This window comes from Lissotriton helveticus, chromosome 1_1 (assembly GCF_964261635.1).
Source record: "Lissotriton helveticus chromosome 1_1, aLisHel1.1, whole genome shotgun sequence".
NCBI lineage: Eukaryota > Metazoa > Chordata > Amphibia > Caudata > Salamandridae > Lissotriton > Lissotriton helveticus.
This window is the reverse complement of record NC_136057.1, coordinates 250,006,430-250,023,960: the sequence shown is the minus strand read 5'-3', so window position 1 is coordinate 250,023,960 and position 17,531 is coordinate 250,006,430.

Below are 17,531 nucleotides of genomic sequence, written 5' to 3'. Positions count from 1 at the left end.
GAACACCAGGGCAGAAAACTCAGCATTGATGCCTAGCTGTTTATGAATGGCATCTCCATTCAGAGGTGGTGAAAGGTCTCTTTCAAGAGTGAGGAGATCCTTGATTGGATCTGTTTGCCACAGCAAAGAATGCACAATGTCAAATGTTTTGTGCACTGGAATTTCCAAGGTGATTCTTACTAGGAGGCGATTTCATCTCGAGTGGAGCTCTGGCCTCCTGAACGCTTTTCCGCCAAAAAGATCTGTAATGACCAAACCCAAGTCATTCTTGTGGCCCCGGACTGGTCAGAGAGAATCTGGTATCTTGAGCTTCTAAGCATAAACATTGGTCCCCTGTTCAGGCTGCCCCTTTGGGATGATCATCTAGTTCCTTAATCCGAACCTGCACATGCTTTGCCGTGATGCTTGGAGTTTAAGCAACAACAGTTGACATCTTTCAACCTTCCTCTTGAAGTCTGCGATGTTATTCTGGCAGGAAGGTATCCCTTGATCAAGACGGTGTATGGCTGCCACTGGGACAAGTTTGAGGCATAGTGTTCATCCAAGGACATTAATCCTCTCTCTACACCATTATCCCAAGTTCTATGGTATGTTCTTTCCCAGAAGAGCTCATCTATGTGCACTGTTAAAGGTTACCTGTCCACTATTTTGGCATTGTTGTGGTTTCCGGACCAATCTACTTTGTTCAAGTCACCTTTTGTGACTTGATTCATTAAAGGTCGACATCACATGTTCCCTCTTTGGCCATTTATCATGCCCCAAAGGGATTTTATTCTAGTCCGGACCTTTCTTATGTGGGCGCCTTCGGAGCTGCTGCACATATTCCCTCTCCACCTGATTGCCGTCAAAACAATTTTTCTAATAGAGATAACATCTGCTGCACAAACTGCTACTCTGGTTTCGCTCTACAAGGTTTACCTTCCCACCCAGAGGTGACCTGAGTGAACGTAGTTGAATGCACTAACGCTGAATGTGAAAAACAGGTTATTTAAGTCCTGCAGAACTCCCCTCAATACATAGTTGAAAGGAAATCATTGCTTTTGGGTTACTAACAATCCTTGAAAAGGGATCAGGGTCATCATGGTAACAGTAGGCCTATTTCACGCTTTATAGTGTCATACACACAGAACTTAGAAGAACAGACACTTCAAAGCAAAAGTATTTATTATGGCAGGGAACACCTGTTTATCAGCACATCTAAAATAATAACACAGGATAACTTAATACCAGCAAGTAGGCACATTGTAAATAACCAGAATAAGATGAACATGTCTAACAGGCTTAAATTGTGATCTAGACACCCTAAATCTACTTATAGGCCCTACATTAGGAAAGCATATAGTACAGCAACTTGTGGACTAGGATATCTTGAGAAGAAGCAGCGCACTGCATACCTTGTTGACAGCTCAGGCTAACATTATCAGAAGGGCCATGGAGGAAGTGTTCCCTGCGAAGGGCAAAGATTTGCAGCAGTAGCAGCTCTCATCGGGTCTTCAACTCTTATCAGCTTCAGGAAGGATGCATCTACTCAAAGACCTTTGAGTTATATCTTGCAGGATAGTCTGGGATGAAGGATCTCTCTACCTAAGGGGTCGAGTGATGATCCTTAAATGCAAAAGGTTATCAGGAGTTTAGACATTTGACATAATTTTAGGAATGTGGCATATGGATTACAGGCACCAGAGAAGGTGTCACAGACATATTCCTGAGAAAATGGGAGACAAGTGGACGCCAATTTGAAGTACACCTCTACATTTTCTAGAGAGGTTTCTTGGTGGGCTTGACATATTGATAAAGAAACACTTTTTACAGACTAAGGACCTAATTAATAGTTTGGCATTCTGATTCACCTCCAAACCCACGGTGGCAGGGCGGCTACAGCCGCACCGGTGGTCCGACTGTCTTATTCCAAGTTGGGCGGTCAGGCAGTCATAAGACTGATGCAACCGCCGGGGGTCCACAAACCCTCAGCTGTGGCACAGCAGTCTGAGGAAGTAATATGCTGAAGATGCCTCTGTAGCACCACCAAGCAAATTCTGAGTTTCCAGACCTCCATACTATTCATGGCGGTGAGGTGCCATGAAAAGTGTGGAGGTCAGGAAACTAAGGGGGCACTTTAGGTCCCCTTGTTGCACCTGTGCATGAGGTGCATGCAGGTGGGTGCATGTTGCCCCCGTCTGTCTTCACCCCGGTTCCTGCACGGCATATACTGCACCACTCACATATGCACCTTAGCTCAGCATCACCATGAGCCTGCCAAAGAACTGTCCGCTAGACCAGGAGAAAACTCCAAATCTGGCGGGTGGTCAAGTTTGGTGATGTGGGAGTGGGGCGTTGGTGTGGCAGCCCGCTCCCACACTACTAAACTTGTAATCAGGCCCTACGTGTCTAATCAGGTGTTATATCTGGGTCCTTGTTGGAATTCCTTCACACTTTCTGTTCCTTCCTTAGCTCAACAAATGATAAGGCCGGACAACATGCGGGGTATTATTGTTCATAACAGATGTGACCGAACTAGGAGGTAGTGTGATTCGAGATTGATTTGAGGATATCTCAGGAATGGAGTTTGACCGTAGGGACTTCACATCATGTCAGGATGGTGAGCAAAATGCATGCACTCTCTGTACACCTTCCATTGTACCACCTTTTACCAAGATAAGCTTGCTATGCAGGATTGTGCTTCCTTTCTGCCGAAGGCTGTGACACCTATTCACAAAGGTCACAACATCACCTAGCCTATCTTCTTTGATCCACCTCACCCTGATAAAAACAAGGAGACACACCATCATCTGGTTCCAAAAAGGCCATTATCATTCTTCCTAGATCGCACAACAGAGTTCTGAGTAAACGGTAAATTCTTCAGGGGCTTTGTAAGGGCTGAGAAAGAGAAGGCCATGCATAAAAGGACCATCTTATGATGGATAGTACTCTGCATGAAGATCTGCTATGCATTGCCCAAGAAGCAACCTTGCGAGGGCTTGCGTGCTCATTCTACCAGAGCCAAGGCTGCAATACTGTTTTAGCTCATGATATGCCTATTCTGGATAACTTTCAGGGACCAAAATGGACGTTCCATTCCCTGAAACTGCAGTCTGGATGGTCGGGTCCATTGTGATGGCCATTTTGCCCGTTCGGTCCAGCAGGACAATTTGGTTTAAATTTGTATTGCAGTTTCTCTAGGAAGGTATTGTTTGGGTATTATTTTATAATAGGGAATCTGCTGCTAGAAGTCTCTATCAGATACACAAGTTACTTACCTACAGTGCTGCCTTGTAAATGTAAATGTAAATGTATTGCGACTTATATAGCGCACGTATCACCCAAAGGCATCAAGGCGCTTGCTTAGGGAACCCGTCCTGGTATTCCCCTGTGAGATACCCCGGCAGGGTATCCACAAGGTGAAAGCCAGGCATCCCGCCGCGAGGGGCCGTAGTGGAGATTAAGCAAGCTATTGCCCAGAGTCGCAGAGTGTGACCCCGTGAGTTGAGTAGGCACCGGAGCGAGAATTGTCGAGTCTGTGGAATTTTTGAGCCCGAGACCCGCCGAGGCGGGGAATCAAACCCTGGTCCAAGGCCGATCTCAGCTTCCGGGTCTGCCGCCTCTAACCACTGAGCCACGCTTCTCCACAGGTAGCGGCTCTGTCTAGCTGCAGATTCCTTACCTACCCTTCCATTATCCAACTCTATTTACTAATTTCATAGGGCCACCCTTTCAGGGATCTCGGCACAACACAACAGTGTCTTAGCTTTCTTCATGGCTTTGTTTTTCTGGTGTGGACAGTCGTAAAAAGAAACTGACATCAGGCCACTGGGGAGGCGCCTATTAGGGCCCTGTGTAGACCACTTCTGGCATGGATGATGCCAATGCAGAGTCAAATGATGACACCTACCAGCATGCAGAGGTACTGCTCGAAAATTGCAAGGCAAAGGGTTTATTTTGCCAAGCCGAAGTGACAGTATAAAACTGCACATACGGGCTGCAGTGGCAAGCCTGTGAAATGTTTAAAAAAACTACTTAAGTGGGTGTCTCAATCTGAACTACAGGTCCACTAGTATATTTAAATTTACAGGCTCTGGGCACCTAGTGTATCACTTTACTATGGACTTACAAGAAAATTAAATGTGCCAATTGGGTGTAAGCCAATTTCATCATGTTTAAAGTAGAGAGCACAAGCTTTTCAGCAGTGATTAGCAAAGGTAAAGTGCACAGTGTCCTAATGCCAACAAAAAACATATTCACAGAAACAGGAGGAGAAAAGAAAAAACATTTGGGAGAAAATCACCCTAATGCTGGTAGGTCTAATCGGTATGATAAGATCTCGGTTTACATTGCACAGATTCTGGAGTAACACACCCTATTCAAAATGGCCACTTGCGTCTTTCATCAATTGCAATTTTGCTCTGCTTTTTTTGTTGCATAAAATGTATCAGGTGTCAGAACAGCATTTGACGAAATAAACTGTAATGTTTCATACTTTTCTGGGGATATATCATAATTTCCTCAAAGAAAATGATGCACGTGTTGAGTTTCTTTTTCCTTCTTTCCTCTCATCAGACAAGCAAAAAGTATTTGTAGAGTCTTTTTCCATGTCAAGGCTAAGCTATGTGGAAAACGACCCACCCATCTTCGACTGCCTCTTGAAACTTTTTTTTTTTCCCTGTGCAATAACTTGACCTTCTTGTCTGATAGAACCTAGAAACCAACGTCAATGTGGATTGCAGAAATATCGCTCAATGTTTCAGCTCTTTACTATTCAAAGAAAAGAGAATACATCACTGCTTGTATCAGCGCATTGCAGTGGTTGGTGCTTGCTAGTAATCGAGAGAATCCTATTCAGATCTCTGTGTAAAGTTGGAAATCACTATATAATGAGGCTCATCCCCTTTCAAGAATAGGATCAAGTCATACATGCTATTTTCCAACCCTCATTTTTCCTTGGTGCACTTTATCCTTAGTTTCAATGATGTTTTAAACGACTGACAAGCTTTTTCGGGTACAGTCTGTCCAGTTTGGGAACTGGCTACCATTTCATGGCAAGCCAATCACCTTTAAACCCATTAAGTTATAAAAAGTTTGCTTATATCAAAATTCTATTTCCTTGAGATACTGTAGCACATCGTTATCCTTTCGCACCAAGGAACATCAGGCTGTTGGGAGACATACTCTAAAAAAAAGTGTATTACTTGAGTTAATAATCCATCTTATTGCATTGATAAACATCTAATCACATTTCAAACCATAAAATTATAAAAACTTTACTTATATCAAAACGCTACTTCTTTGTGGTACTCTGCTACATCTGTATCTTTTAGCACCAAGAAACCATAGGCTGTAGTGACAGAGGTTTTCTACAAAGAAACATATCACTTAAATTAGAACCAACTTTATTGCATTCATGATAATTTTATCCGTATGGTTGTCATTTTGTTATAAACTTCTTCAGGGTTTTCGTATATGTCTCCTTTGCTGTTTCTGTGATATGGATATTTCCTCCAGAGGATCTGAATAATAAGTTCTAAACGCTGAACAGACCCACCCACGCCCTTTTTTACAAGAAATATATTAAACAAAATGCAAAAATGCTTGCCTATTTAAAAGGAGGGTGAGAAAAATAGGAAGAATGTAGCTATATGGACCTTGGCCTGAAAGGGCTGGGAGTTTACTTCGCTGCTTCTTTAAGGCACAGAGCACCTCCAGTATCACGTCATGCCCTCTAGGTGGCAGTTGAGCCATTTCATTTTATCAAGCTCCTTCTGACAGGATCGTGGAGCATTGAGCTTGACCATTTTTTAAGGTTTTATTCCTATGGAAACCTTTCCAGACCTAACCAAAACACTTTTAATCTGCGTATTTTAAAAGTAAAAGCACATTTTTTCTGTTTTCTGACAGAAAACTTTTTTTTCGTCACAAATTGCCATCCTTTTTGTGAAATGTGGAAGAAAAAGGCAAAGCAGACCCTTAAGCTATCTGCATTGTGTCCCTCCTGTCCTCTCATCTGTCTGAATCACACGAATTCTGCAAGAAGAGGCTAGAAAAAACTTTCAAGGAAAGGAAGAAGAGAAGATGTAATGGTCTTCAGGAAAAGGTGCACAGACGAGAAGATGCACCCAAAAGACCTGAAGTATTTGGAGAGGGAGTCCCCTCCACCTCTTCCATTTCCTAGTCTCCAATAACCTGCTGTTGGAAGGTTTCAGGGAGGGATCCATTTCAGGAGAAGAAAACAGGCCTGCTCAATGTCGAGGTCTATAATGTCGAGGGTGGTCTCTGCAGGGGTGGCTGGTGGTAATGGGTGGGAGGAGCATAGCCCTACCACTCTGGGCGAGAAACAAAAGAATGGGGAGAACTACAGAGCCCCGAGAAATAATCTTGCAATAAATTGAGCTTGCTGCTTGATGAATACGTTGTTTAAATCTGTAATTTTTTTAGGAGGGTAGAGGAGGCTGGCCCCTAGGGGGAGCACTGTGCATGTGTTGGCTGGGCAAGGTTTCCCTCAACCTTGAGGCAAAAGCCAGTCCAGTGACGACACACTGGTGGGCATGGTGTGAGATACTTCTAGAAATAGGTTTTCATTTTGGGTGTTATTTACACGGCCCAGGGTGGGTCTGGAAGACCTCCATTAATCTCAGTGGCCTGGGGCAGGGCAGTCATAATGGGAAATCTATGAGTGGTGGCCTCCTTCACTTCAACCGAGCAACTCTGGTTGACTCCTGATAGGTGGGATTGGTCCTGGAGGAGGAGACCAGCAGCTTCCTTCAAGATTGAGCTATGTGTGGGTTCATAGTGCGTGTCAGTGCAGTCCAGTCACCAGGGAGAATTAGTCGATGAGTCTTATTGCAGTTCTTGGGGGTGTTTCCATTATGAATAGTTGGTGTTTCTAGAGTTTAGTTCCATATATTTATATATATCCCACAGAAGTGAGTCTTATCCTTGAGTGCTGATTGGAATCATTCATACTCAGATTGCCAGCACGAGGTGCACCCAAGACTTATTTTGGCCTCTCAGAGCAACTAGACACAGATTTACGAAGCCATTATGTCGTGCAAGGCTGTGCAAGGGCTTCAGTGAGATTTACTAAATGATGCAAAGCCGCCTTGCGTGGCTCTGTGTGGCCTAGTAAGTCTGTAGGCAGTGCAGGTCACTGGGTATTCCCAGGCATCAACCCATGGATTTTGGCCCATTCCCGTATTTACTAAGACTAGTAAACCTTAGAATGAGTCAAAATGATATGCCTTTCAAGGTGAGATGTAATGAGGAGAAATATTGTATTTGTGCAAGTGTGCCTGCGTTTGCGCTAGGCTGCGCTCCATACACCATCGCAGGGAGAGAGCTATAATGCACCATATGTTAGTAGATATGTGTATTCCTGCCCTATCCTTGCCACAAAAAAAGCTGTCTTGCTGATTGCACAGCATGACTTCTTGGTAAATATGCCTGCTAGTGTCTCCACTTTATTAAACTTTCCTTCCACCCTACCTTCTTTTCACTTATTGTCCCATTCTCTTCCTCCATCTGTCACTTTATCTCCTCTCTCGCTTGCCTATGCATATGCTTTTTTGCAGTTTTGTTGCATTTGTATATAGTGCGAACTTGACCCAGAGGTATTGGAGCGCTTTATATGAGAACCAGTTAGATTTTCCCATTTCAGCGCTGGTGAGGCCCACTCCGGCACGTGCAGACTGAGCTTTTCCTGAGGTTGGCTCACATGCATGGCTCACTATCACTAGGCTCTCCCCCCGCCTAGAAAGGGGGGCAGGTGTGTCCACAACACAGAGAAAATAAAGCTTTATTATCCATACATTTCAGAGTAAATGTAAACTTTGATACGTCTGCTTATTTAACATTCTGCCAATGAACGCTGTGTCCTCAACATGGCGCCCTCTGCACCTTCAGCATGAATACTGGTGAGAAAGAAGTGTGCATTCCTTCTAGCACTCCCCAGATGGAGCCATTAAAAGGTGCTGATATCCGGTTGATGGCAGGAAATGTATTCGGGTCTGAGGCTGTGGGACACAGTGCCACGTTCAGAGACTACAGTCTGCTACAGAGACCTTTAACACAGTGATATTACAGAGTTTCTTATGTTCCCAGCCCATAATAAAGTCGGGGTAATGCTGGTGTTAAATGCACCTGTTGGAGAGATATGAGTTGTGTGTATTGGCAGATGTGGCTCATACTAAAGTGAGGGTTAATGTGCTACATGAAAAGCACAACATGTGCCATACACATTACTTAGTTGTATTTAATGTAGATAGCTCAGTTGGATACTGCCCCTGCCTCAGCGATCCTGTTCAAGCTTGCAGCTCATAAATTGTAATCCTAATATAGCACACTGAGCTATAAATTACCATCAACAAACTGCATGCAAACTGCAAGGCATAGGTTTAGAACATTATAGTTTTTTACGGCAAACTTTAGTTAGTCTGCGATTCCTATAAAGAAGGGAGAGCTTTGGATAGTAATGAACTCCTATTAGTGACGAAAGGCAATACAGCTTCTTAATCATTTAAACACGCAGTTAAAAGATGCAAGTGAGAAATTTTGCCTAAGGGCCAGATTGGGTTTGAATTCCTAAATTCCTAGTGTAACATTTGACCACTTTGATGGAAGCTGCACCTCTTCAGATAATGGAGTGTTATTTAGCACCTTATGCGCATAAGGATGGACACTGGTTACAGCTTTGCGGCTGGGTAAACCAGCTTCCAGAACACTCTTGCACAGCTCTTGCTTTAATCAATCAGTACATTTCTAGAGTGCGCTACTCACCCGAATGGGTCTCAAGGCGCTGAAGGGAGGGGGGGGGGGGTGCTGTTATGCTCGAAGAGCCAGGTCTTGAGGTGTTTCCTGAAGGTGAGGTGGTCATGGGTCAGTCGTAGGTGGGCGGGAAAGGAGTTCCACGTCTTGGCCGCCAGGTAGGAGAATGATCTTCCTCCGGTGGTGGTTCTGCGGATCCGTGGGACGGTGGCAAGGGCGAGGCTGGCGGAGCGGAGTTTGCAGGTTGGAGTGTGGAACGTGAGGTGGTTGTTGAGGTATTCGGGGACTATGTCGTGGAACGCTTTGTGTGCGTGGGTGAGGAGCCTGAACGTGATTTAAGGGTCACTGGTTGATATTTAGAGTATAACAAATACATATGTGCTCAATTAGCTTTAGTTATCTGAAGTCACAAGATCATTCCACTGCCAAGGCTTCCATTAATCAACAAAATGCCTGCACATCCCATTTCTACCAGTCAGAAGGAACATTGGGCGGTTTATCTGGATCTTCATGGGTCTGCCTCACAGGCTTAAAACTGGAATTTTAAATCTTACTTTCTTCAAAACTACATTGTTGGTAGCTCTTGCAAACAAAGAAAAATAAAGCTGAGTTAGAAACATTAAAAGCTGTTGGCTTGAAGCAACATAAGGATTACAGAAGATATTCCACTAAGCCTTATGACAGATAATTCCAATATCATTGGGTTTAAGCCACTCAGTGGCCCCAGCAGTACCCTATACAGAGCATCAGAAAACCTTTTAGCATGAAAATGTATTAAAGGAACAGCCAGTAGACAAACGTCAGCAGCCTTAGGAAAGCCCTCCAAACAGTATAGTGGGCAGTACACCACTGACTTATTATCAGTGATATTCGTCTCCTACCCTCGCAGCTCCACCATCAAGTGAAGCCCTCCTGAGCCCCTGCACTCTCGAGTGTTGGTGTTCGAGGCCCTCCTCCACCCGCAGGCTATACCTGCGCTTCATCCCTGGTTGTTCAGTGGACCTCTCACTCTTTGTCTTGCTCCATTTTTCTGCTTGCTTTTTCCTTTCACCTCTTTCCTTTCACCTTTGTTTTTCACCCTTTTACTGTCACTCTCTTTCTATCACTTTCCATCCTCCTTTTCACTTTTTTGCACTCTACTCTTTATTCTGTGCACTTCTCTCCCATTTAGTTTTACTGCTGCTGCTGCACACGCAGCCCTTCCCCCCAGTGCGACCAGCCCAAGCTAGTTTCCCCTCCCTGCTCCTGCCTCCGAGCTGTCCAGCCCTCCCCGACCCCTACTTAAAGGGGGACCCTGTGCAAGTGCCCTGCTGGTGCGCCATAGTAAAGGTCGTCTGTGGCCATCCGTGACCCAAATGCGACCAGCGCCAAGAACCCTGGACCTCCGTACCACCAATGCTACAACCCAGCGTCACTCTACACATTCAACCCAGGTGACAACAACAACTGCAAGCTAACATCACAAGCCGACACCCATGGAGCCTTCAGGTGTCACCACTGCTGCCACTCCTGCAGCACCACCAAGATCACGGATACAGCACACATTAGGACTAAACATCACAGCATGACATTTACGTTGGGCATCACATTAGCATAAACCCATTAGGCAATCATCATATTAGGCCTTGACACATTATGCATAACCTCTTAGGCATGAATCTTAACTTACTGATGCCCCTCGGTATGAAGCATTATGCAAAACATCCTAACTGGCAACCGGGAACCACAGTAATCATGTCACATAGGGGTGCTCAGCACCATACATACGCCGTAGCAACAGGAGCAGAGCACCACAGTAAACACTGGTAAAAGGGGGCACACCTTCCTAAAGCCCCGACAGGGTGCAAGCTGTTACACAGGGGTTGTCCAGGGCCCCGTCCCGGGCTCTCCCCCAAAATGCTCCTTTCTCAACTAAGCCTCAAAACTGGCCCTCCTAGCTACCTCTGTAATGAAAACAACGAGCGTAATGCACAGGGAGTGGAGGGTGCATCTCACCCTTTTCACTTAACGCACTGGCAGTCCTGTAGGCAAGCGTGGGGGGAAAGGACTGTCCACAACAAAATGCAGCCCGTACCGACCCCTTAGGGTGGGATGCACGCACACTGTCCACTCTGGTGGGGTGACCTCACAGAGTCTCCGATTTGGCCCGGTAGGTTCCCTTGGTTAAGGCAGCTGCCCACTATCAGTAGGGGAGCTGCTCCTGCAGGGGAATGGGATCACAATACCCTCCCCACTCTTGTGGTAGCCAGACTCACCATCACTCCAGCGGGTTGGATTTCTAAAATGCTGTTGTGCGGTTTCTCGCTGGCCAGGACATGGCACAGGGCCTCACGTATCAGCTTCCGGGATGGCTCCCTACTTCTGTCCACACTCGGGGGCTACTCAGGGACCTTCCCTCCTCACAATAGCCCCGCCTAACCAGGCAGCAGCTTCTTGGCTTCTGATGCCTGCAACATTCCCTTCCCGCAGCCCCGCCCTCAATCAGGATAAGGGTTGCCTGGCTTCTGGTGGCACCGGGCAACAATTGGCTTTCGTGTGAGCCCCGCCTCTGGTTCGGCAACACAGATGCCTGTCTACCGATTCCTGTTGCACTCATCTCCGGGCACTCGAAAACTCGGGGTAGGCTCCCGCTTTTGAATCAGCATCAATGCGGGGTGGGCTCCTGCTGGGCTCTTCCTCTGGGTCACAGGGCTCTCTCCTCCACACGGAGGCCCCGCCCGGATCGTTGGCAATCCCGGAGCGATGACTCCACGGCCCCTTTTCTCGGCCAATGCGGGGTGGGCACCCACAATTTATTGAACCTTAGATGCGGGGTGGGCACCCGCTTTTAAGATACACACCAGTGCGGGGTGGGCACCCGCTCCTTTGGCAAAACGTGGGTTGGGCTCCCACTATACGTGGCAATGCGATGGGGAATCCCCATGTCGGGATTCCCTCGGCACACACGTTGCAGCCCAGCACTGCGGAGCATGCACACTCCTCCTCTCCTGGCAAATGCGGGCAGGCTCCCGTTCCTCCTCAGAGCATGGGGGAATCCTCCACACATCTCTGCCTTGCACTGCAAGCCACCGGTACTCCTCTGGGAGTAACAAAATAGAGCACTCACAAGGCGATTGGTTCAAAGCCATAAGGGGCACAAGGCGGGGCCCAGGCAGGCAGGCTCACAGGGCCCTCTAACAGGGAGGCAGTCCCTTGTGGCGGTTCCTCCTGGGGCTAAGCAGCAGCAGTCCCCAGTCAAAAAGAAGCAAATACTCATGGGGACACAGCCCCTATTTTTATAGTGCATTTTCTTTTGTCTGAAGTACAAGGCTTTGGTGGGAACCAGATGCAACTGGTTCAGGGGGGGAATTGGAGCACTTTATTTACCAGGCTCCTCTTCCTGTTGTTCAGGTGGGGGCTCGGTGATCAGGCACACCACAGGGGGCCGAGCCAGCATTGTATAGGCAAGGCACAGACCTACTCAGGGACCAGAGACTTCTCCCACTACTCCAAATGCAGATGTCCCATTCATCCTAGTGCTGACTCATCCTGCCCTTCCTGGAGCCACACACACCTCGCCAGCCCCTGTCACTCAAAAGCCAGACTTGCAATTCACATCATGCAGGCCGACACACCGCACACAGAAATGCCAACTTCTAAAAGTGGCATTTTTAAAATAGTTATAATAAATCTGCGCATACCATTGTGAAGCATTTATTATCACTATTCCAAATATACCAAACTTGACCACGCTCCTCATCTCATATCAGGAATTACCACTGTAACACATATCAGGGAATCCCCAATGCATTCTTATGGGAGGGCAGCCCCAAAGTAGTGAGAAACCAAAATGGCTGTTTGTCACTACCAGGACCACTCCACACAGTGGAGTGGTGTGGCTCACTGGTTAGAGGCGGCAGACCCGGAAGCAGAGAACGGCCCGGGACCAGGGTTCAATTCCCAACGCGGCAGGGTCGTGGACAAGGGTCAGCGGACTCGATAATTCTCGCCTCGGTGCCTACTCTAACCAGGGATCACACTAGGCAACTCTGGGCATTAGCTTGCCTCATCTCTACAACAGCCCCCCACATTCGCCGGGGATGCCTGGTTTCACCTTGGAGATACCCAGTAGGGACCATCTCACAGGGATAGCCAGGACGGGTTCCCCAGCGGTCTACAGCGCCACGACGCCTCAGGGCAGCAGTGCGCTTTACAAGACACATACATTTACATTTACACTTAAGATACATGTCCTATCTTTTACCTACAATGCACCCTGCCCATAGAGCTATCTAGGGCCTACCCTAGGGGTGACTGACAAGTAGTAAAAGGGGGGTCACAGTGGCAGTAACACTGCGCGCACAGGCCCTGCAATGGCAGAGGCCTGGGATAGGTTTGAAAGGCTACTTTGGTGGGTGGTGCAATCAGCGATACAAACCCACTAGTATCATTTGATTTACCAGCCCTGGGTATATGAGATACCACTTTACAAGGGACTGACAGGTAAATTAAATAGGCCAAACAGGTGTAGACCAATCTTCACATATGTAACACAGAAAGCACATGCACTTTACACTGAACAGCGGTGCTAAAGTGCCCAGAGTCCTAAAACCACCAACACCATGTCAGAAAAAAAGGCTAGGAGAAAGGCAAAAAGTTTAACACCACCGAAGACACACTGAAGACAATAAAGGCATTCCACTCCGGGCCCCCACGGACCCCTGCCCCCACCACATCTTCAACAAAACCGTCAACACCATTGCCCCATGCTTCGCCACATCATCAACCGCTCCCTCGCAAACACCTCCTTCCCCTATGACTGGAAGCACGCTGAGATCAACCCCTCCTGAAGACACCCTCGACAGCCCCACCAACCTCAAAAACTACAGACCCATCTCCCTGCTCCCGTTCCCGTGAAAGTCATCAAAAAAGCCATCAACATCCAACTCGCCATCTTCATAGAAAGAGCACAACATCCTTGACTCCTCCCAATACAGCTTCAGAAAGAACCACAGCAGGAAAACCTGGACGGAGGAGAGACAGTAGCCCTCATCCTCCTTGACCTTTCAGAGGCCTTCGACATAGTCTCTCACCATGCCCTAGCACGCAGACTTCACAAATTAGGGATCCAGGATAAGGCTATGACTGGATCTGCTCATTCCTCTCTGGCAGAACGCAGCGGGTCAAACTACCTCCCTTCCTCTTAGAACCCACACTGACCACCTGCGAAGTCCCCCAAGGGTCCTCCCTCAGCCCCACGTTGTTCAAAATCTACATGGCTCCCCTCACTCCCATCATCAGAACCGAGGGACTAAAGTTTGTTTCATACGCAGACGACACCCAACTCATCCTCGCCCTACCTAATGAATCCAATGCAGCCAAACACATCTTTCAAGAGGACATGGAAGCAGTCGCCAAATGGATGAAGAGCAGCTGTCTCCAACTCAACACGGACAAACCAGAAGTACTCATCATGGGCCCACACCCTGACGCCTGGAACGACACCTGGTGGTCCCCTGCCCTCGGATGTCCGCCCACCCCCACGGGCCACACACACAACCTGGACTCCGAACTCAAAACGGACTGCCCCTTCGCAACACCAACATACCTGAATAGCCAACTCACACTCCACGCACCCCAAAGGACCTTACGATCAGCCCAGCTCTCCCACGCCGTGGTCCCAAGCACCAGGAAGTCCTGCTCGGGAGGCTGCTCCTTCCCCTTCCGCGCGGCCAGAGTCTGGAATGCCCTCCCGCTCCACCTCAGACAGACGACATCACTCCCCAACTTCACGAGGGACCTCAAAATATGGCTCTTCAATAGACCTCCTACTTGGTGGACCTGACCCTGTGCCTCCCCCCAGCCCCCAGCACCTCGAGACCCTTACGGATGAGTTAATTGTGTATAAACTGTACATGGGACAGCAGCCAACTTACCAGGAATGCACAATGTTCAAGCGGTTCCATAAGTAGGCTAATAAAGGGGAATCATGATTAGGATTTAAACAACAAAACCCTGCACAACATATTTTCTGGATGCACTTGCCCATATTGCACATTTAGGTGTTACCACCCAGGAACCATGGGAAATGCTCTTTTGAGCAATTGGTCAAAGAGGTTTAACACTTTTCCTTCAGTACTTTTGATCATCAAACTAGTGAAGGGTGTCGGAATGTTCACACACAGGAATGCCATGCAGGCTGGAATTCCAATTCAAGTTTGGGGGGCAAATCATTAATTCCAATCTTACAACACTGAGCAGAGCAGCATGGCTCCCGATCTCTTGCAATATGCATTTCAAATCTGCAAGAAAATGTGATGAATATCTTGAAAGCTGCCAATCATCTTTCCAGTGGAACGTCATATTCATTCAAATGCAAAGGGTTTTGCATTTGGTCTCCATAAAAGAAAATCAGTCCTTCTGAATGCAAGAAAAAGGGGTACTCCCTTATCTTCTCCGGTTGACAGACTCGGGCAGCAGTGTTCATGCCCCCCTTTTGAACCTATTCAAATGTGTCTGTTCAGCATATCTCCTGGAAAAAAGCTTTTCTGTTGGCAATTACGTCCACCCAGGCCCTATGTTTTAAGGAACTTTTCAATGTGTTTTAAACAGACAAAGTGGTTGTTAGACCCATCTTAGTTTTCTTACTAAAGTTGTCTGTGATTTCCTTGTAATCATACAAACTCCCTTTCGACCATTTTTCCTCTCTAACTGAAAGGGCTTTGCATTTCCTTGATTTAAAAAGTGTTCTAAAGTTTTATCGTGATAAAATTAAAGAGCCAATTTGGCCATCTATTTTTGATTGTTTTATGTGCTGCAGTAATGCCAACAAGACTTTGCCTGGAAGGCCCAAAGCTCATTCTATTGGGGCTTTATTATGAAACATTACCATATTTGTCAAGTGACCACTTAGAGGTAACTACCTCCTTCCTCTAGAATCTGTTGTGTTGACACAAATTCCAGAGCAAATGCCCTGGGCGCTGGGGGGTTACGTCTCTCATGAAAATATGTTTGGATATTGCACTATGGGCTTTTTTCTGTTTCCTCTTCTTTACCATCTTTGAAAAGGATGGCCTTCTTATTCTAGTTGGTAGCTGCGATTTATAATGAAAAGTCGCTGAAGGAAAAGTTGTAGTTACTTAACTAAAAACCTAGGGGCATATTATCAAGAAACGGCGTTACAATTATCGCCCCTTTAGCGGCAGAAAACTGCCGCTAAAGGGGCGATAATGGGCTTGATAATATGCCCTTGTGAATTCCCAAAGAAGCCTATGTTCTGGTGTTAACATGGGCTTCTATGGGAATTCTAAACAGCATATTATCAAGCCCATTAACGCCGCTATAGCTGCAGTTTCCTGCTGCTAAAGCGACGATAATCTTAACTCTGTGTTGATAATATGCCCCTAGTTCTCCTTCAGGGGAATCTTCTTTATAGTTATAAGTGGTAGAAGGGGCAAAGGTAATTGCTTTCGCAGTTCTCATATGAGATGATGGGATGCTGGAGCTGCTCTGTGCCTTTAAGGAGCAGCACAGTTTTCCCCTAGCCTTTTCAGACTTTAGCTCATATAGCTACATTGTTCTTATTTTTCTCACCCTTCCTTTCAAAATGTTTTGTGGAGTTCTATTCAGGCCACTAGGTTTCTTTTATTGACTTTGTATCTTTGTCTTAACCTCTTCCATGCTCATGACGGCTCCCGGCCGCAAGAGTCACGGTAGGCGTGTGCTGATGACGGCCGGGAGGCGTCATGACCACGCCCGCGATCGGAATTTTCAGCACTGCGGCGGAATTCGCGCCGCAGTGATGAGGTTAATAACAGTTACCCTTTTTTAAAGTAAATACTGGAAAATTGGCCAATATGGTCTGCTACAAGTTGCATATTTTTCACAAAAATAAAATAGTTATCTTAACTTAGTGTATGCTTTATAAACAAATTGTGCTGGGATCCTTTGCTTTGGCAGGACGATTCAGTGCTTATGCCTATAATGAAGATTCAGCTGGAGAGGGACTAAGATTTCAGGTAAGAAACGATTCCTTATGCTACATTCTGTGCTTCTGCCTCGATTATTAAAGATGTTGAGTTCTGTCTTAAAAGCCTCATTTAGGAAGCCACATCATGATACTACCATCTTAGCAAATGCCAGATCCATCTCTCTCTTGTCTTGTTTAGGAATTTGTTAGATAAATGAGCCACTCTTGAGTGTCAAAGTTTGTGGAAAGCAAGAATTCCCTTATCCCACCCTAAAAGGTTTCAGGCGAGGCAGAAGTACAAAGATCACAGATCTGTTTTCTTGTATGATCTCAGCAGAGGAGCTGAAAAGGGGGATGTAGAAATATGAATTCTTATGATTTCTCCTCTGCTTTTGATACCATCGACCATTAGCTGTACGCGCACAGACTCCACAACATTGGCCGCAGTAGTACAGGTCTAGATAGGTTGTCCCCCTTCCTGCAGGTTATTCACAGAGATTTGTCCTGATACAATTCTCTTCCCCTGACTGCAAACTTAAATGAGGTATCCTGATAGTACATTCTCTCTGCTCTTTGCTTTTCAACATATACTCCTCCCCCTTGCCCTCCTTAAGCACTGGTCCCCATTAAAACTGTCTGTAATTTTAGTATTATCTTGTATAAGAAGTTAACCTTAGAACTCCAGGACTCTACAGCAATTTACTCCCTTTTTTCATTTAAAAACTCTTCCACATGTGTTGCATTTGGTTTGTTGAAAGTAGAATGACTGCTTGGCTGTGAAAATAATTGTGATCTGATGTTATATAACTGAATTCATGGGCACTAACTGTCT